This window comes from Propithecus coquereli, unplaced genomic scaffold, assembly GCF_000956105.1.
Source record: "Propithecus coquereli isolate 6110/MARCELLA unplaced genomic scaffold, Pcoq_1.0 Scaffold440, whole genome shotgun sequence".
Classification (NCBI taxonomy): Eukaryota; Metazoa; Chordata; class Mammalia; order Primates; family Indriidae; genus Propithecus; species Propithecus coquereli.
In genome coordinates this window covers 2,335,113-2,357,129 of record NW_012150175.1, presented here as the reverse complement: position 1 = coordinate 2,357,129, position 22,017 = coordinate 2,335,113, and the positions used below count along the sequence as shown (strand labels likewise).

Genomic DNA, 22,017 nt, shown 5'->3' with positions numbered 1-22,017 from the left:
ATTTTAATTGAGCATTAAAAGCCAACCCGAATTCAAATTGACATGGGAGAAAGAAACCCCTACAGAAACATGACTTTTCCATTTTCTTAGGGCTTAAGAGAAATTAAACATTCATATACTCTGAAACTTCCTGAAGGAAGTAAAATTGGTTCTTAGAAAATTCAATCTTCACTGTCTTCTAACAAAGCTGTTAGGGCTAAAGAGACTTCACTGGACTAGCATGGCCCAGATATAAAAATTGGTGTCAGAGGCACCCTCCGAGCCCATGATAACCCCTGCCCACCCACCACTCCTGCTATTTGGTTAAGGCACCTGGGCACAGACCTCCCTGTCCTGCTACTCCACTGCCAGCCCTTCCCAGGCTGTGCCACACGTCTGAGAAATTTTCCCTTTCTGTCTTCCCGGCCCCTACAAGCTAAGCTGCCTCATCACGTCCTTCAAACGGCTCCTATCTCCTCCAAAAGACTTTCTAGGATGGATGGATCCCAGAAAAAAATGGATGATGAATCTCCAAAGCCCTAACCCACCTAGACATGGAAAGCGTCTGTTTACAATCTTTATCTCTTCCCCATGTATGTAATCCGCATTCTTTCATTATTAATTTCTATGTTTGTCTAGCATGCTGTGCTATTTTCTCCTGTGTACTGATGTCTCGGTGCAACATATCTAGCTCAGAACATGAACTTCTAGAAAGCTGTGTTTTCAGCTTTGTCGCACAGAGAATGCCTGAAGGAAGCGAGGGGGTTCCACCTAAAGAAATGTGCAGCGGGAGGCTCAGGCTATGGATGGAGTCGAGTTCTGCCTCCTTTGTTTCCCAGCTGCTATGTAAGGGCAATTTGCTTTGCCTTTTTGGGCTGCACTTTCCTCTTCTGCAAAGTGTGACATCATAACACCTACCTTTGGGTTACTATGATGACTAAATGTGATACGGGCACATTCGGGTACATGGAGGAATCAAGTCCTGCGTCACCACTGTTGCTTTTCCCAGTCCCAGCCCACACCCTTTATAAATAGCTCCTTTATTAACATCACATTAAATTACCTGATTTGAATGTGCCACATGTTTCCTGCCAGGTCTCCAATACGCTCAGTAAATGACATTTCCCTTTCCTTATCTTCCCCATCTTGCCCCTAATACACCATTCTGTATCTAAGAAAAACTCACTTCTTTTAAAAATATACTCTTCAATGTTTCGTTATTTCCACATTGTCTCAATAGTGAACTTGCTCTATAAGTCTGGCTTACCCAAATTGTAAATTCTGGCACCATGTCTGACTTAACTCATATTTGCAGTTTCTGAATTTCTCACTGATTTTCAAGGTCACAAAAATCTAAAGGCTCAAAGCACCCTTAGATCAGCTAGGCCAGAATTTCCCAAAATGTGTTCCACGGAACACTGTGTTCCCAGAAAAGTCAGCAGGTATGTGGCCGAAAGGTGTCCTACGGCCTCGCAAGTTTGCAACATCCTCCCATGGAGACTCTCCAAGACCCTCAGTGACGTAGTTAGGTATCTGCAAAATCATGCCACAAAGAATTCTGTTTAAATTACCCAAAGCAGCATTTCACTAACTTACTTGGCCACAGAACCCCTCACCCATCCTTACCCTTACGGCGCCCATTAACATCCTGCACAAGAAATTTCTATGAGATATCTGCTAGGGGAGAGACTAAAACTTACTTTCCCAAAGTCAGTCAGATGGTAGATGGTGGAGCTGGTTTCAAACCCAAGACTCTGTCTTTTAGCTCCCGACCTCATCACTACACCAAAGGTTCTCAAACTTCAGCATCCAGCTTGTTAAAGGGCAGGCTGCTGAGCCCCACCCACAGACTGGCACTTCTGACTAGATCCCAGGCTGCCGCGGGGAAGCACACTTTGAGAACCACTGAACCACACCCATCTGTAGCAGTATTGGGGGTGGATATTGCCTTGTCCTAAAGAGTAAAGACCTAGTGGGGAGGCCAAGGCATAAATATGTGAAAACGCTCAAATGGCAATAGATTTAATTACAGCTTAATGCACAAAGCTATATCTAATTGCCAGCTGAACAGTCCAGAGTCAATGAATGATAAAAGTTGGACAGGGGGAAATTGAGCTAGATCAATTTCAAAGGACAGGAAGGCCTGAGTAAGAAAGAGAAGAAGAATGGGAAGAGAATTCCAAATGGAAACAATGGCTCCTATTATGCCAATATTTGTGTTTGTATTAATAGAATCGTAGCCTTTGGAGCTGGAAGGGACCTGGCCTGCATGTCTTTGGAGAGCACTCTGGCTCTTACATTTAAATATGGGTGTGACTGCTATTTCAAAAATTCACAGCAAAACACTTAATGCAAAATAGAGTAGCTCCTCTCCAAATAAGTTATTTGGAGGAGCCAGCAAAGGTCTTCTTGCTCCTTTTCCATCTGTGGCTTTACCGTCCCCACTTGTCCCAACACACTGAACCAAGGACCAGGCTGAGCTGGCTTCTAAGTCTACAAGCCAATTGGCTCATGCTTTTCTTGGAAAGTTTAGGGGGTGGGAGGAAAGAAGTCAAAGCACCCCTCCTGCAAGTGCTTCTAATGAAATTTTGATGAAATGAATGTGTCTAGACATTCCCTCCATGCCCCACCCCATTCCCCAACAACAACGAGAATCTGGGGAAAAGATTTCATGAGTGGGCCACAGAAAAATTCCTCAAAGGAATAAACAAGGATGAAAATACCACTCTCAGGCATGATGGTGCACGCCCATAGTCCCAGCTACTCCAGAGGCTGAGCCAGGAGGATCACTTGAGCCCAGGAGTTTGAGGCTGCAGTGAGCTATGATCGTGCCACACTGCACTCCAGTCTAGGTGACCTGGAATGAGACTCCATCTCTTAAAAAACCACCATTCTCTATGATCACTTCAGGGGCTCTCATACATCACTGTACCCCCAATTCCAATTTTGCAATGCTGTTGATAGCTACTGCTATCAAAAAAATAGTAATGACCTCACTGGAGTACGGAGTCAGTAAGCCTGCTTCTAATTCACTCATGTTCAGACACTCATTGAACATTCAGTGAACTTAAGGTAAGATGTGACAACAACTGAGACGTAAACTGCCCTCCCAGTTAAGGGAGAGTAAGCACACTGACAAATCACAGGGCATGAGTCAGAGGGGAGTGGAGAGGAAGAGCACTGGAGGTGAATGCAGAGGAGGGTATTTCCAGGGGACCACAGCAGTGACAGGAGGAAGTAGAAAGCAGGAGAAGGAAGGGAAGAACAGTTAGTCCGTGAGCACCTGCCCCGTGCCATGCACTACTGCGTCCTTCACCTACTCTCTCCAGCCATCCTCATGAAGTCCCATGAGGTGGATCCATCCCTAAATGGAGAGCCAAAGCCCTGGAAGCATAAGTGATTTGCCCACAGGCCAACAGCCGGCAGACGCCAACATGGGGTTGTTAGCTCTGGTTTGCCTGAATCCAAAAGTGGTCGTCTTTGATGATGTATGACTTAAGGTGATGTAAGAACCCAAAACATCCACCACCAAAGTCAACTAAATCAGAGGAAGGACACTTTCCAGTCTTTTCCAAAGATTCAATTTATAACTTAAAACATAGTGAAATTATTCACTTAATATTGAGTCATACACACAAGCTATATATTTGCCTAAATGTTAATATTTAGGTATCGTAACGTTCTAAATTAGTTATGTATGGGAGAAAAAAATTTGATCATTTGTTAAAAATTATCAACACTCACAATACATTTTATGTCTTTAAAGGGGTTTGAACATATAAGTATACTGGCCTGAAATACCATCTTCCCTTTTCTCCCCCAGGATATTACACAAACGCAACAAAGAAATGGAGGAGAGAACGATGAGCATGGCATTTCAATAAATCTAGGAGACTGATATAACCCACAGACTCAAAAATCATGCAGTGGCTTCTAAAAGCCACTGAGAGTGGTTCAGAAATATGCAGAAATAAGTACATCTTAGGATTCATGTGTTTCCAGATCATATAAAATAACACTAGTAAATACATATAAACCTGCCTACATGCCCCACACTGGTCTATAAGCTTTATATAAACCATTGCTTTTTGTTTGTTTCTTTTAGAGACAGGGTATTGCTCTGTCACCCAAGCTGAGGTACAGTGACCTCATCATAGCTCACTGCAGCCTTGACCTCCTGGGCTCAAGCAATCCTCCTGCCTCAGCCTCCCAAGTAGCCGGGACTACAGGCGTGAGCCACTGTGCCTGGCCAGACCATTGTTTTTAATTGTTACATCCTACCTACAAGATAAATACTACAAGAGAGGAAACTGAGGCACAGAGAGATTAAGTAACTGGCCAAGACTATATAGTTCATATATAGGTTATGTATTTTACATATATAGCTTATACATACTATTTTAAATGGAGAAACTGGTATTTAAACCCAGGCCCTTAGACTCCAGAGTCCTGCCTGTAAGCACTGAGATAGATTGCCTATCCTATAGATGTACAAAATTATCCATTATATCATGAATTTATGGGCCAAAGATTAATGAAACAGCTAAATACCATTCATAGGCAATTCTTTATGTATTGTGACACATCTACTCAATGAAAAACTAGAGAGCTGTCAAAGAGAATGAGGTAGCCCAATATGTGATTTGGAATGATCTCTGAGATTAGAGTGAAATAAAAATAGTCCAAAATACTGGGGATAGTAAGATGTCATTTGTGTGGGGAAAATATACATAGACGTATATTTATAAATGCCTAGAAAATCCCCAGAAAAGTATAGACAAAAAAGGTGCTTATTTTTGCTTCTAAAGAGAGAGACCTAGATATGACATAGAAGATTTACTTTTCACTACCAACTTTTTTCCTGATTTTTAAATTTTGCACATGGTCACATATCACCTATTTATTTAAAGCAAATTCAAAAACAAATTGAAACTGTTTTCCAACCTAATTCACAGTGGAGAGGGTGGGTAGAGTAAAAGTAATCTCTTATGAAAAAATCCTCTATGCATTCCATACAGAGAAGTGAGTAACTTCCTGCAATTTTTCATACTAGAGATCTGAAATGCTGGGAACAACAACAAAAATGTTCAGTCTATGTTTTTCAACAAAGATACTTGTTTCTTAAAAATGCAGTGGACAGAAAGCAGGAAAGAATTCCCTATGTAGATAATAGAAAGAGATGCTTCTATGTTTGTGTGTGGAGTGTGTGAGAGAGCACCAGAAATCCCCCCAAATAAAATAAAGATGGTAGGTGATGAACCAGCACAACTACTGTGAGGCTAAAATAGTAATGGGTATGTCACCTCCATGCCACTAAAGAAACAGAGGCTGTCATGTCCTCCAAACATGCAAGGCATCTTGCCTTGCCAAATTTAAACAGAGATATTATTTTTAAGCTACTATAATTAGTTCCCATTTGTCTGTGAATCAGCCTTTATGAGGCAATAGCATCTAAGCCCCATCAGATGAAACACGAGGCCACATCATGTCTGTTTATTATTTTGAAAAGAAAGAGAGGGTGCCAAGTTTCCTGCAACACCCAATTCAAACACTGAAATTCGGAGGACAGAATGTCCTGTTGTCCACGTTTGAAGATAGGAATATATTTTCATCTAATACATCAGAGTCCCAGGTTCAGCTGGCAACAGGAAGGAATTGAATTCCAGAGCTCAAAAATAGGACTTAAGTACTAAAGCACCTTTCATTGCTCATATAGGATAATATTTATATTTTAACCCCTTATGTTACAGCATTTATTTAAAAGTGCCCATGTTTGTGAACATAAAAACATTTTAATTAACAATATCTGCCTAAGTGACAAGAAATTGGCAAGTATTTTAAAGCTATTTTTACATTCCCTGATATCCTGCTTTCCTAATTAAGTTTCTCAAGAGCAATGATAGTTTCAACCCCAAATAGGGGAAAGGGGGAACATTCCTATTTAGCCTGAGCTTCCCCTGAAAAAGACTGGCTCCTCTAAGCGGCTCCGAAATGAGGTATTGAAATATGATAGAATCTTCTGGTCTTCAAAAGAAGTCTAGCCAGAGAGCGAGCAACACTAAGGCAGTCAGAATCTGGAAGAGGTTTAAACTGGCTACCTTAGTAAGTCCCAGAGCCCCAATTAGGGGGCACAGCTCAATGCCATCATTCACAGAGAACAACAGTTAGCAGCGTTAGCAGTATGCCAGGGGATCATGGCATATGTGAATGAGGGTGCAGAAGAGGGAGGTACACTATTCACTTGCCTCCAGATTTATTACATCAAAGGCTTAATATTTTCATGCACGCCCTTGTGCCCTCGATAAATGTATATAGGTCACCTGTATCTTTTATAGCAAGTATCATGGTTCTGGTCCCAGTTTTGACACTTACTAGCCAGGTTACCTTCAGCAAACCATTTTAGCCCATCAGAACTTCATTTTTACCCCTCAAATACGACAACAGCAATAACAAAAAACAGGGGAGGGGGGCAGGAAGTAATACTGCCCTCATAGGAATTCTATAGGAAGCAAAATCTCACAGGAATTCTATAAGAACCAAAATTAAATATTAATGCTAATAATTTTACAGTTTTCAAAATTGAGTGAACATTTGTATACAATGTTTTCCCATGCCAGGCATCAAGTGCTTTACAATTCTCACTTTTAACAACCACAACTAACGGAAGTGGAACACACTACATGAGGGAGGGACCTGCTTATAGCCCTGGCTTGGGCAGGGCAAACAGCGTGACATGTAACCAAAATGTTTGTACCCCCATAATATCCTGAATAAATAAATTTAAAAAAAAAACCACAACCCTACTATTATTATCCTTATTTTATAGGTAAGAACATTAGGTCCTAGAGAGGTTCAATAACTTGCCCAAAGTTATATAACTAGTAAGAAAGATTTGACGTTTAGCAGCCTGACTCCAGAGTATGTGCTACTATATACTATCCTATGTAGCCTATCACAATTATTACTTTATTAATATATTATGACTACTCTTATATTCATCCTAACTTCACAAATGAGCAAAATGAGGCTCAGAGAGGTAAGTCACAAGCCAAGATCATAAAGCAAGCAAATGGCAGAGAGCCAGGAGTTGAAATTGAGTCCATGTGACTCCAGACCCTGTGCTCCTAACCACAAAGTTAATAAACCTCAATCCACAAATATTTACTCTGCATCTACTGTGCTCCAGGCTCTGTGTTCTAAAACACTATTTTTTTTAAAAGATAAGGTGGCATTTGTTCCCCCAGGAGCTGAAAGGTTTGCCCCACCCACACTCCCTAGGACAAAGTCCCAGTCGCAAACAGCAGGTGCCCAGTGATAGCTGATGCCAATGAGGAAGATGACGACAGAAATATTTTAAATGTTGGGCTCCAGCTTCAAAAGGGAATTAGACTACTCAATTTGGAGGGGTAACAAGTTCTACCAGGCAGAATCCCAACCATTTCTAAAACAATATGAACAGGTGTGGCTTATCTCAACAGGTTCATTCCTACCAGCCTTTGAACTCCAGAGGTACAGTGACCAACCCAACCTCGACCTCGTTCCCCTGGGCTTTCCTGGTAGTCTCATATCCCAGGGAAACCCCTTAGTTGGTCACCCTCGAGGGCAAGCATTGGGTTTTATATTCTTGACACCCCCACCCCAATACATACACACACACACACACACACACACACACACACACGCAGTGGTTCCAGCGTAGTGCCTTGCAAATAAAAGGCACCCAATATGTCTCAGTTGATTAGATGGATGGAACAATATTATTTCCAAAGTACACTCACTTCCACTTTGTGTTGCCAAGCAGCAGTCCCTGCACTGCTAAAATGACTATGTGAGAATCATTTTAATTAGCACTTTCATTGTTTGTATGCAAATGTACATTCCTAAAGTGGGTTCTTTAAAAAGCTTTCCTAAATCAACATCCTCACAGTGATTTTTCTCCTTAAATCCTTTTCCATAGACAGTAAAGAGATAAATTTCAATCCAGCCTGAGTCTTAATGATCCTAAATCTATAATAATGGCATTAAGATGCCTTTCTCCACAGGAATGGTAAATCTAAAATGAGGAAATGTTGAGGCACTGTCAGGCACCAAGACAGAACTACTCCTTTGACTTAGTTATCCCAAAATAGGATGGATCACTCCAAGAGAGGGCACTCTCCCAACACCAAGCTGCAGAAAAGTGAACGGCTTGGCTGCCTGGGTCCCCTGGATAACAAACCTGAGAGTCTTCAGAGTCATCACAAACTTTCCAACCTCCCCCTCTTCACCTTACCCAAAGGTTCCACTCCCAGCTCAGGCAGCCTGTTTTCTCTCTGCCAGCCCATCCCTGGCCTGTTCCTTCCTTTGGTCTCTGACCTAGGGGCTGGGCAGGCTTGGTCTTGTGCCTCAGACCAGGAGAGGCCCGGATGTTCCTTGAGAACTCAACCCTGGCAGAGGTGTTGGTGGACCCAGCCCAGCCCTTCCCTGGGTGGGAGTCCCGAAGAGCTGGTCTCTTGGGGAGTAAGGGTAGGAATAAGTTCTGGGTGGTCAGCATGGTTGAACTCTGTCCTGCGTCACTAACTCAGCCCTGCATGATTGTGCCTGGCAGCCAGAGAGCCAGTCACAACTTAAAATTAGAGAGAACATAATGGTGAGAAACAAAGTTTTTGGAAGGGCCAATGGGGAGTCAGAGATAATTATCTGAGCTTGGAGAAAAACTCTGGTCCAAAGAGGGTGGGGGAGATCGGGAGCCAGGAAAGCACTGGAAAATCCTTTAAGTGGCTGGAAAGCACTCCTAGCACTGGAATGCTCTATTTATATGTCTCGGCCACAGGAAGAGGGAACAGAGTTGAAGCTGAATGAAGGACGGTAGCATTTATAAGTCAGAAGAAAGTCCAAAAGCTAAGGACTGGGAGGAGTTAAAACATGTGAGAAATATGTACATTATATCATAGGTAGGGTTTTTTGTTTTGAGTTTTTTTTTAATCTACGATCAGAAGAAGAAGAAAAGCAAAGGGTGATAGGCCTGCCGGAGGAAGCCAGAGCGATGTCACAGGAGAACCACTCCTCCCCTCTGCGTGTCCACCTCCTCCATCTGAGAGAATGAGCTTTGCCCTGGAAAGGGAGGCCCTGGGAAGAGGTGGCTGAGGCAGAAGACAGTTGTGGAGCTGAGACAGCCACAGCCACTTTAAGTAACGTTGGGTTTTCAGGCTCGGATGAATCACATCCACAGACAGCAAAAGGAATGCGCGACTGTCACTGATGAATCATTGTCAGTAATCCTTCAAAAACTTCTGAGAAAGGGAATGGTGCTGAAAGAAGAGGAACTGAATAATTAACACAAGGAAGGCTCTAGAAGTATACACCAAAAAGCCTGGCACCGATATCCAGAAAAATTCTAGCCTAGAGTATTAAATAGATGAATATCTAAGAAAAGAAAGTGGTGATCGCCAAGAACTGACACAGGTTCACTATGAACAAGTACCAAGTTAATCAATCCCCTTTTTAAAATTAGATGTATTAGACCAACAGTTCAGATGAGTGTAACTTCACAAATGGGATCCCAACACAGTTTTGGGACCACCACAGAGTGCCTTCGAGCTCTCTCATTCATAACCCTGGCACCACACAGAAAAATTATACACACCTGGAGGAGAGCTTGCGGATGGCGCCCACTTAGGATACCCCTTAAGGTCACAGCCCAGCAGTGTGAAGGCTGACACTTCAGAAATACCTACTTATTGAGGCCTGCTCTAGCCAGAGCTGGTTCTGTCTCAACACTCTTCATTCTCAAAACTAGCCAGCATAAAGACCACTGCCAGCAGGGGATGAGGGGGTATCAGGAGCATTTTAAGTTTGGTGACACCCTTCTCACTCTGTGACCTGTGACTGACAAGGCAAGATTCCTGAATGGAAACGCCCAGTTGGAACTCCTTCTTAGCTCAGCAGTCAGACAAGCATCTTTGGAGTTATTTTTTTCCAAGGAAGGGGACGTCCCTAAAGGAAATGAGCAGATGCCAAGCAAAGAATATAGCAAATAAAAATACTTCCTGACACAGTCCAAATCCTTGGCTGATGTACGTCCAGCTCAACGCTGGGAAGTCAAGACCAGCGCAGGGAGGACCAGAAACAGGCTTCCAGGTGGCTGGAAGCCAAGAAGGTCCAAGGTGGCTCCAGAAACCTCTAAGACCAAAGACACTGAGCTTGTTCTGAGCCACGGGATTTCTGAAGCTAAAGGGGGCATTGGACATCATCTAGTTCTCACTTAAAAACAAACAAACAGAACAAATGAGGGGAATACAGAAGTGCTAAGGGGAAGCAGTGTTGTACAGATTCTTAAAGTAACGAAGGATTTAAGACTCTGGTCTCCAGAGTCCTTTTTCCGAAGTGGGCGTTTTTAGGCACACACTGTTTGGTTAGTTAAGAGAGGAGACCAAAGGTACGAACCAGTCACCCCTACCCCCAGCACTCAGTCCTGGAACCGGTCCTGAGGTACTTCGGACCAAGGGTGATGAGGAGACAGGTCAGATGATCCATAGCAATCTGGAACCAACCTCATAAAACTGCGTCATCCCTGGACAGGCGGTAACGGAACTAGCCACCCCCAAGCCTCAGTCACACTGAAAATTTAACCCTAAACAGAACATTCTAAATCAAACGGGTCAAGTTTTGGAGACGGAAAATATACAAACCAGCATTTCGAGATACCCCACTTTGTATCCCATCCTCCAGGGATGAGTGTGGAAACCGGCAGATTCACCTTTTTTAACTGACACGACATGGTTAAGACAAGTGCCTGCTCTCTGCCTCGAGGCTTCCCTTTTTCAAGGATATGTCACTTCTTCTGCTTGACCCAAGAAGGAAAGTTCCACTGCACACTACTGGTCTTTAACACATGCTAAATCAAGGCAATTTGGAGACAGGAGTAGCAGGATGGCAGCCAGAAGGGACAGGCTTAAGCAAAAGGCACTGAATATTTAAAACAGCAAATCCTGAATCGGCAATTCCTCTATTTACTTAGAAACGGTTGCTGATGCTTCCCCAAAGATAAACTAGGACAGGCCGGAAAGGGAAGGGGAAGCAATGAGGTAAGGGCTGTTGTAAAACTGGCACTGTGAAGAGGAAAAGCTCCTCGGGCTGTCAGGACATGGTTTTCCTCCCAATGAGAAAAGTTAGATAACATAACACTATGAATAGTGACGTTAGGCTGTAACCAGGCACTGGGCAGAGGCGGAGGGCTGCCATCTTCACACACTTGGAAGGTGCAGTTGGAGACCGTCATGGTATAGCGGAAAGAACATGACATTTGGAGTCAGAGGGGGTGAATCTGAGTCCTGGATCCGCCTGGGACAAGCTGTGTGACATCAGGCCAGGTACTCAATCTCTGAGTTTCAACTGTCTGTAAACTACAAAATGAATGACTTAGACTAGCTGATCTTGTAGCTGTCTTCCAGGTCTAACATTCTGTTACGCTACTAATACTGTGGCAGAGCAGTTATGCATCCATTCGGCAAGCATTTACTGAACATCTTCTGCACGCCAGGTGCTCTGCTGAGCACTAGAGACAGTCTTGCTCTCAAGGAACCTTCCAATCCACATATGCCAGAGGCTTAAAAACAAGCCTCCAGAGTACAGAGGGAGAGATGTGTGGACAGGGTGGGGGGTCCCAGCAGTGGACGGGGCAGAGAGCAATTGGTAACAGCTGCCCAGGAGTGATGCCTGGGCCCAACACTTGAAATAGGGAAATAAGCCAAAGGAAAGGGAGAAAGAGTACATACCTACGATAGCATGCACTCAGGAACGGCCAACAGGGCATGCAGGGTGGGAGGAGTGCTAAGAGAGCCAGGGCCTTATAAGCCATGCTAGGAAGAGCTACTGCCCAGCACCCCTCAGCTCCCCAGCTATTCACCTCAGCAACTCCCTACGTGGCCATGCTCTCAGGGTCCAAAACAGCTCCTCTACCAAGTCCGCTTATGCCAACAGCCAAGCAAGCAACCACCCAACCCCCACCCCCAGCCCTCTCCTTTCATCCCCAAGACTCATCTGGCTCCACCTGCTGCCCCCACAGCCAGGCCGCACCTGCTGACACAGAGGCTTCCTCTCAGCCACCGGCAGGCCTTGCTTCCAGCTCTTGCTCAGCCCCTGCTGCCCAACCCATATCAGCTGTTCCAAATAGTTTCCATCTTCCTCAAAGCCACAGCCACATCCGACCCACCCCACTCTCATGCTCAGAAGATGATTCCCACCTCCTCTGTTCCTGGGAATGACTGTCCATCACAACTCCCGTAGCAACCCTCCTGCCCACCTGTCCCACGTTCCTTCCTAAATGCCCCAGACAAAGCCAGGGCTATCTCTGCTTAAAAGTACAGAAGAAAGTAAAGAGAAAGACACTGTTAAGAAACAGAAACTGCAGTCAACCACCAATGCAGGCTGCTGCCCATGCACATGACTGGGCTCCAAAACAAGCACACTTAAGCGGGATAAGGTATGTGGGTGCACTCTGAATGCAAAAAAAGGCATAGTGTAAATACGATTAGCTACTCCATAATGTTGGCTGAATAAACAAGTAAACAAATCAACAAATTTGATATTGAAGAGGCAATTTAAAGAGTTGCAAGATACCCAGTATCACCCGGTATCTGAACCAAGAATGCAGCCTAGAATTCTGTCAAGACGACCCTTTCTAAAGGGTCTAAAGCCAGAGTTTCTAAAACTCTGGCCCCTCCTTTGCTCCCACACACAGACCATATAATGCCAACCCGAGCAGCACTGAATCATTTTAGTGATTTATTTTGGCCATTTATTTTGGAAATAATTTCCTTAAACAATGTATTTAGTATAAAATATAAACACAACAGGTTTAATATATGGCATATATAGTATAGTATACTGTGCATATATATATATATATACACACACACGTTTTTTCCACGTTCTAAGTGCCATTATAAGCTCTCAATGACTGCTAACACAGGCCCACTGCAAAACACCCTCTGCAGCCTCCATTACACCATCCTGTGTCAAGCATGTTCTACAACATGTATTGTTCACTTTGCTGAAGGCTCTCTGCCATTTAGTTTTTGGCCTGGTCAACAATTTTGACTCATCATGGCCAAGAGATGGTATGACACTGATTTTGGACTTGCCACAAAGAAATAAAGGAAAGACATAACCCAGGATTATAAAATTAAGTATTAGGGCTGTCCAAGTCTCATAAGCACCAGTGAACACAGATCAGCTTACGGACGACCATCAGAAATTGTCTGCAGAACACCAAGAAGATAAAAACCCTTCTGCCTAGTTCACCTCTGCACTGTCTATTAAACAGAGCTACAGAATTTCCTCCCAATGCTGCAAGTTCAGGATAGCACCATGAGCAGGTGGTACACAACTCACTATATTTAGTTCTGCTTTTGTGTTTATTACAGGTAACCATGAAGAATAAACGATGACATTAGGTCTCCATTGAGACCCTGCTCTTCTAACCACACAGAAGTTGTTACACAGCCAGGTCTCCAGGTTTCCCAGAACTCATCCCCAACACCGTGTGTGTGCTGCATGTTACAAAACAATGGAATTCTAGACTGTTAGAGTTTGAGGACATCCTAATTACGACCTCATTTTATATCAGAAGCAACTGAAACCCGGAGAGCAGGTTGTTCTAGGATAGGTGACCAGTCAGGGCTTGGCAGGCAGCCAGGGTGAGGAATCCAGTCTCCCCTTTCCCTCTCCAGTGTACCCTGAGTCTAACGAACTCTCACTACAGAACCAAGAAGCTAAGAATGAAAAAGGCTGAGATGCTGTCTCTATCCTGGCTAGGATTTAGTCTTCAGAAGTTTACAAGAATGATTTTGGGACGAAAAAGGCAGTATCAGAAGAAACAGAAACTGCTGATTATGACAGCTCATAAAATGGGAATTATTTGGAACAAGTTCACATGGTTATTCAAGTTTTAGGTTGGTGTGTTGGCTTTTTCTTGTTGATGCGAAGTTCCTTTTCTATAATCTACTGGATACTTTGGAAGGTACAAGATCCCAAAAAACTAACAACTCTGTTTTATTAAAACACTGTGACTTCTGTTGTCCAGTTTTATATTTTTGTCTGCTTATTATGAAAAGGGGAAAAAAATTAAGAAATGTTCAACTCCTTCAAGTTCAGTAGTTCAGTTCTATTTGACAGGAAAAAAAAAAAACTAGAAATATTTAAGAGCAAACGTAATTAGTAAATTTATATAAATGTTCCCAACATGGTATTTTTATGAGCAAATCACATTATACAGAGTACATTATATGTTTCAAAACTAATATAATGATTTGATATTTGTAAAGAACACTAAAAAAAATTACATTATTGCTTTCCTTCCCCTTAGTTAAAAATGCACATATTTAAGGAAAAAAACATACTTGTTTCACCCTATTGCCACAATCATTTTTCTCCCTATCATTTTAAATTTAGTTTCTTTATATAAAAAGTGGTATATCAAAATGTTGTTTTGTTGAACCTCAAGATCCCTTGATTTTTCAAGATAAGATTTAAAAAAAAAAGTCAGTGGTTATAAAAACCAAAACCCTGGCCGGGCACGGTGGCTCACGCCTGTAATCCTAGCACTCTGGGAGGCTGAGGCGGGCGGATTGTTTGAGCTCAGGAGTTCGAAACCAGCCTGAGCAAGAGCGAGACCCCGTCTCTACTAAAATTAGAAAGAAATTAATTGGACAACTAAAAATACATTAGAAAAAATTAGCCGGGCATGGTGGCACATGCCTGTAGTCCCAGCTACTCGGGAGGCTGAGGCAGGAGGATCGCTTGAGCCCAGGAGTTTGAGGTTGCTGTGAGCTAGGATGACGCCACAGCACTCTAGCCCGGGTAACACAGTGAGACTCTGTCTCAAAGAAACAAAACAAAAAATAAAAACGAAAAAAAAAAAAAAAACAAAAAGCCTGAGAGGGCCTAACAGGGGGCAAATGGGTGGTGTGAGGACTGCAGCAACCTGGGACACACAGGACTCCCCTGTGGGGACAGCCACTACCCCACTCCAGCCCACGGTCTCATGTAAGAATATGGCCCCATAATGCTAGATAGTCTGGTTGTTCAAGAGTAGCTACAAATCATATTATGTGAAATTTTCTGATTGTTAAAATTCTGGCTACTACGTCAAAAACTTTTACAACACTGGTGTTTTGTGGGCAGCTAGTTTGCAGCAGAGTACAAAATGCTATAAATACGATTAACTCAGGAAACAAATACAACATTTAGAAACATGAATTCTGTTGGAAAACAAAGGTTGGTTTCCCTATGTACTTTTAAAATATATATATATTCCTCTATAACAGCTTTTCTGTTGGCTGGGGAAAGGGAGAAGACAGAATAAATGAACTTGAGAAAAAACAAAATTAGCTATTAGAAAACAAAAAGGGTAAAGGTGCTTTTACTCCCTTTTTTAATTAAAACAACAGTAACTCACATAAGGGAATATTTCCAGCCTTTGAGTCCATGTTGGGCCAATTCCGGAAGCTGCAAATTTCACTGAAGTTAGGCTGCCTTGAACATAGCTACCTTCCCTAATCTTTCTCTATCTAACCAGAAAAGCCATCTTACAGCAGACCCCTGCCTGCCACACAGAGCTAGCCAGAAGCAGACACGTTTAGAATGCTATGTGAGACAAAGCATGATAACTGGGCAACAGAGTGTCACCTCCTAAAAATGTAAAATTGTACATGTGCAGATGCACCTTAAAGGGGTTCCTCACCCCTCCCTGAAAAAAGTTTAAGAACCATTACCTTACTGATTGTAATAAGGGAAGTTGAATTGTGCAAGTTCAACAAGCACACATAATACAGTCATTTTTACAAGGATACCTCTGCAGGAACGACTTTTTATTTAATCATTGCCATAATCAGCAGACCAGAGAAATTCTCTTTGAGTGCAGAAAACAGTGTGAGTCATCTCTATGTTGATAAGGAGACTGCAGGATGAGGGCACTGCTGCGAAGGAGGCATCAGATGGTGCCTTGTCTAAATTAGTCAGTAGAACAATTAGAATGATTTCTTCCCTTGACGTGCAGTAATCACCGGAGATGATGTTGATCTCCTTGTTTTAGCGACAACCCCAAGCACGATCTAATGTTTACTTCCCCAAACCAGGAAAAAAAAAAAATACAAAAAATATATTCCACTCTCAATCTGTAATCACTAGACGGAAGAGGAGAAAATATCTTGTTTTTACATGTGGCCAGCAAATGTGACACAACTTCCTGCTTGTAAAAATTATAAAATCAAATGTGTAAATCTCTCAGAGAAACACCAACCACCAACACCTAGGAGATATCATTGCCACATGCAATGGATAGCATGTCCTTGTAGGTCACAGCAACTTTGGCCAGAAAGTGGCCTTATGAATCTCTGGCAACGCAATATGGCAGCCCAGGGAGATACTTCTAGACAACAACCCCTGCAGATGAAGCTGCATCCACTCAAAACAGCAGTGTGGTCATCGGCACCGTTAGTTCTGGACACTGAATTATTCTATGCTCTTTCAGAGAAGTGACAACTTATACAAATTCCATTTTGAACATTTTCCTGGGGTAGCTAAGATTCTTAAAACAAGGGAAGTGAGTTTTGGTGACTCTTTAATTTGTCTGAACTTTGAAGTTAGGAACTACCAACCACAATAGATTCTAAACCCTATATTCTGTTCCACAATGCAGTAAGATTTTGCTCTGAAAGGCAACAGTGAGACATTCAGTCGAAATGGCCATAATTTGTGGCTCAACTCATGGCTCAACTCACCTCATTTCAAATCCATATTTGTCTAAACCAGCTGAATAAAATATTGACCACAAACAGCCTTAAGTCCTTTTAGAAATAAGGGAAGGGAGGAGGAAAGAAAGAAATGGGCCTGACTGATATATCCCTACATATGCAAACATTTGAAACTCTAGCTAAAGAACCCTAGTCCCAAGTTGCTAATGAATGTGAAGCCTCAGACCAAATAGAGACACTGTCAACAGGCAATGACCTCAATCAAAAGACACACTGGGCAAGAACAGTTATAAAACTAAGTTATAATAGTGAAAGCTGAATTATGAGGGAACTTTAAATTTTTCTAGATTAAGAATAAAAGGGATGCTATTATTCTTTTTAAAGATAATACATAAATATGATACAAAAAATTTTTAAAGTACAAAAGGGTATATAGTGAAAAGTGAGTCTCCTTCCCACCTCCTGGCCTCTCCTCCTGAGATGGTCTAAACGTGTACATGCACTGAAGACTGTTCTGCAATCCCAGATTTTTTTTTTTTTTAACTTAAGGAGGATACCACCATTGTTTAAGTGTCCCGCCACTCTGAGTCTCCAGGGACATAGGTAGGGCCCATTCTTTTTTTAATCCTGAAATCACTTCAGGGAGGAGAACTCCTCTCCCCATGACTGCCAGTTAAGTTTCATTCTTTTAATTTTATTTAGGCTCCACTCCATGAGAAAAAAAGACAAATGAAAACCAAGGTTGATGCCAATCGTCATGAATACCATTCCACCAAATCCTGCACTTTGCCATAAACCATCTGTTACAGACAGAACAATCGAGACTCATTTTCCAGAGATTAGATGCTCCAGGAGTCCCACTCAGAATATTTCCACTGAAACTGGGGAGTCCTGAAATGCATGTAAAAGCAAGTTAGCACCACCCATTGCCCAGGGGATTTGACACAGCCCATTCTAGAATGCTGTTCATCACACTGCCCTCAGCAGCTGCATAAGTTTCCCATTCCTTTGTGGGAATGAGAATTTCCATCATTTCCACAAAAGACCTGAGAAGACAAGGTGGGGTGGAAGAGGGTGAAAGTGTTTTCAAAGAAGGAAATCTTGAGGATATTCAAAAGTGGGAGAGGGGGGCAGTTCTAAACTGAAAGGCTCACAAAGGCAGGCAGAGGAGGAGGCAGGCAGGCTTTGGAGCTGGAGAGGTGGGAAGGGGGCAAAAGCATCTATGGTGGCTGCAGATAACAAGATTAAAGAAACTCACCAGGAAGCCTGAAAATGGGAAAACTAAGGTGTCCAATGAGAATTTGGAAGGAGCTCAGTAGTGGGATTTGTCTGGGAAGTGGACAAAGCCAATATGGAGCAGCTGCATTTTATGCCAGAAGCCTACAAAGAGAAGATGTGTATGATTCAGAACCAATTTGCTCACACACGTCAACGGCAGTTGAGGGGTATGGGTGGAATGCGTACATCTACTATTATATAAGCATCACAGTATATTTTTGTTCCATTTCATCTTATAGCATTTATCTTTGATATTTTGAAGATATCCTACACATTTTCTAAATTGTGGCCCTGCGAATCATGGTGCCTGTCTGGCCTTCATAGAATTTTATTGCATCTAACTTTTCATTGCAAAATTACTGATTTTCAGGCATGTTTTTCACTTAGTGAACCTTCAATTAATAAACTTTTGGATATGATTACAGGTTGAAAAAAGTATCTGAAATGTATTAACCAAAATTAATCTTAGTCATCAAAATGGCAGATAGAAGTTCCAGGGCATTTATGAAACAATGTAGTTTGCAGGCTCTATTGGCAAAGGATGCTGGATCTTTCTGCTTGCCAGCCAAAAGCACACCCGTGTGCCAAATGCATAAATACCATTTATAATTCACTCAGCTGACCAGATTTATCATTATGTAATCCAAAAATTAATTTTCTTGATTTGGGGGAGTCACAATATTTCAAACTTTTACATAAGGTAGGGTTTTATCACTACTTTTTTATCACATTATCTCATTTGTATAATTCATACTTGCATAAAATGGAAACCATATTCATTAGCACGTGTCTCATTTACTTTTTTTTTTTTTTTTTGAGACAGAGTCTCACTGTGTTGCCCCGGCTAGAGTGCCGTGGCGTCATCCTAGCTCACAGCAACCTCAAACTCCTGGGCTCAAGCGATCCTACTGCCTCAGCCTCCCGAGTAGCTGGGACTACAGGCATGTGCCATCATGCCCGGCTAATTTTTTCTATGTATTTTTAGTTGTCCAATTAATTTCTTTCTAATTTTAGTAGAGATGGAGTCTCGCTCTTGCTCAGGCTGGTTTCGAACTCCTGAGCTCAAACAATCCACCCGCCTCAGCCTCCCAGAGAGCTAGGATTACAGGCGTGAGCCACCACGCCCGGCCAACTCTTTCTATGATAATATCAAACAGGCATCTCAAACTTAATATGGCACAACAGAACTATCACCGGCCCTCTTTGTTCCTCATCTCAGTGAATGGCAATGTCAATCACCCAGCCAAAAACAACAGAGTCATCCCTGACTCTCCTTTTTGCTCACATTCCACATCCAATTCAGCAGGCTCTACCTTCAAAATGTATCCTGAGCCTGACCACGTCGTATCATTCTATCATCACTACCCTAGTCCAAGCTATACCATCATCTCTTGCCTGGACCACTGGAAGAGCCTCCTACATGTTATACGGATTCTACTCTTGTCCCCAAAGTCTATTCCTCACTCAGGATCCAGAGGAATAATTTTAAACCACAAAGAAAATTATATCGACTGTTCTACTCAAACTCCACTGGAATCCAGTCACTCTCAGAGTAAAATTCAAACTCCTTATCATTGCCTATAAGATCTGGTTCCCACCTACCACTCTGATCTCATTTCATATCACCCTGCCTCCCTACAGCCACCCCCCCAGCCTAAGTCCAGCCAAACTGGCTGCCTTACTGTCCCCCTATCAAGCCAAGCTCATTCTACATCAAAGAGCTGTCTTCTCACTTGCTGTTCCCTCTGCCTAAACACTCCTCCCCAGATTCCTTTGCTCCACTAGGGTCTCAATCTCTCCCTCCCTCTTTCTCCCTTCCCCTCACCCCTCCCTTATTCCTTCCACTCCTCCTTCCCTCCCTCCTCCCCTGCCACGCCTTTTCAGACCATTCTTTCAAAAAGAGCCCCTCCAGACCCTTATCTTGTTTTATTTTTTTCATAGCACTTATTACTACCTGAAATTATATTATCTATTTAGCTGTTTATTTGCTTCATTCATAAAATATTAATACTTAGTGAACTTCCATCAGATGTGAGGTGCTCTTCTAAGAGCTGGGGATACAGCAGTGAACACAAGCAAAGATCCCTGCCCTCACAGAGCTCACGTTCTTATTCATCAACCCCACTCAAATCTAAGCTCCAGGGAGGCACAGACCCACAGTCTGTCTAGTGACCACTGAATCCCCAGTGCCCGAGCGGTGCCTTGGCACAGAATAAGAACACATATTTACTGAATGAATAAATGTTCTGCTCCCTGAGGCCACCTGCTTCCCTGAGGATTTCCATGACAGAGCTCTTCCTGCCTACCATGATGTCTCCTTGGACAGAGCAGTATGGACAGCCAGCCTCCCATGGCTCAGCTTGTTCCCTAACGCTGGGCCTGCTGTCCTGACTGACTGCCCTTCCTTCCTGCTCCAACACCCAGCATGCTGCATGCTCCCCATGGCCATGCCACTGGGGTTTGTCTCACTGGGTTACACGAGCCCCTGATCCACACGGCAGGAGCTGGTCAGGTGGTCAGTGTTAAACAGGTCAGCTTTTCTCTACAAAGAGTAGCTGGAATCAAGACGCCATGGGTCATTCTGCTTCCCTGGCCCAAGACATCAACTAGCATCACACCTTGAAACACTCTCATCTCAGCAGTGGAACACACTGTTATTAAGGACATATTTTTGCCTCTTTCAACTGTCATAGAGGCAAGACATTCACCTGCTGTGATGAGTGATTAAGTTTCTTTCAAAAAAGGAAGCACATTTGTTAACTGTGAAATTATCTGATCTCAAATAAAAATGAAGGTAATTGTGAAAGGTAGTTAATTCACCTTTCAAGAAAATGGCAGCTATAATGGTAGGAAGGGGAAAAAAGAAAATGCAAATCTCTTGAAGAATTACTCTGAAAGTCTCAGAAAACAAGTATTTAAAACCCGCATCTCCAACATATGTATGTTTACATTTCAATGTATTTGTTAGCTCAGAAGTGTCCTGCTCTAATACCCTCTCTTATAGGATTAACAGATGAAGGTGTTCACAAACATCACAAAAGCAAAGGCAGGAAGCCCCCAACTAGTGGTCAGTTGAAGTGGGCTGGGTTTGGCAGCTATTTCTTCCTACAGCTGGAACTCCAGCTTGAAAAGGTATGGTATAAAATTAATAAAGTATAGAAGGTGGAGGGAAGATTTGCCTTGCTTTACATTTCAGAGCCAAATAGTATTACCTTATATTTGCCCAGTGCTTTGTTCTCTTCGAAGCATTCTTACACACATCATCCTTTTAGTCTTCAAAGCAAGCAACCCTGTGATGTAAACAGGGCAGAATACATTTCTCCATTTGGGGCCCCAAGAGGTCAAACAATTCACCTAAGATCCCACAGTGAAAGTGGCAGAATCAAGTAGGTACCAGAACCCCAGTACACCTAGGCCCAAGCCCAGCATCCTTCCTTCTGTAATAGAAAGGACAGAAGGTTCTCTGCAAACCACAGTCAACTGAAAGTATTTCCCTTCACTGTGGCAAAAGGGGGAAAAACACATATATTCACCAGTGGCTTAAGGTGGTGGGAAGATGCATTGGTCCTGGAGCTCTGAGCAGAGAAGGTTTCACAGACTCTTCCAACGGATGCCAACTCCTGCAATGACAAATGTACAAAATACCTGGTGTGAATCACAGGCAGTCTATGGCCTTTCCCAAGGGGGCCCATCTAAACACCAATTGCTGGGCACCCCATTTAGGCTCAAGGCCCCATCTTCCTCTTTTAGCCCAACTCCCTTCCTCACTCTGACTTCCCAAATAAAACAAGAATCTTGAATTCACCAGCTGAAATGATCCCCATTAGAATTATAGGATTTTGGGTAGAAAGGAGCTTTAGAGATCATCTTTAACAGGGATCACAAACTGCAAAAGCACAATGGGTTACATCCAGCCTGTAGAGGTATTATATTTCACCTGTAGATGTGTTTAGAAAACATGAGCCAAACTTAAAAATCAGACCTGTCACACAAAAATCCAGACTTCTGACTTCTCTTCAAAAAA

At 42.8% G+C, this 22,017-nt stretch overlaps 1 protein-coding gene across 9 annotated transcripts in view; it reads right to left on the bottom strand.

Annotated features, from left to right (window-relative positions):
• Positions 1-21,615, bottom strand: part of SORBS1 (sorbin and SH3 domain containing 1) — a 158,583-nt gene extending 136,968 nt beyond the window's left edge. For 6 of the 9 annotated variants that reach the window (XM_012654500.1, XM_012654490.1, XM_012654491.1 and 3 more), the window contains exons 1-2: positions 21,527-21,590; positions 21,206-21,283 (exon numbers count right to left, since the gene is read on the bottom strand). The gene's annotated coding sequence lies outside the window, so the exon portion shown is untranslated. Of the gene's footprint in view, positions 1-21,205; positions 21,284-21,526 lie in introns of all 9 variants that reach the window. The other 3 variants (XM_012654492.1, XM_012654494.1, XM_012654498.1) reach the window with 1 other exon arrangement.
• Between the last annotated feature and the right edge of the window lie 402 nt (positions 21,616-22,017).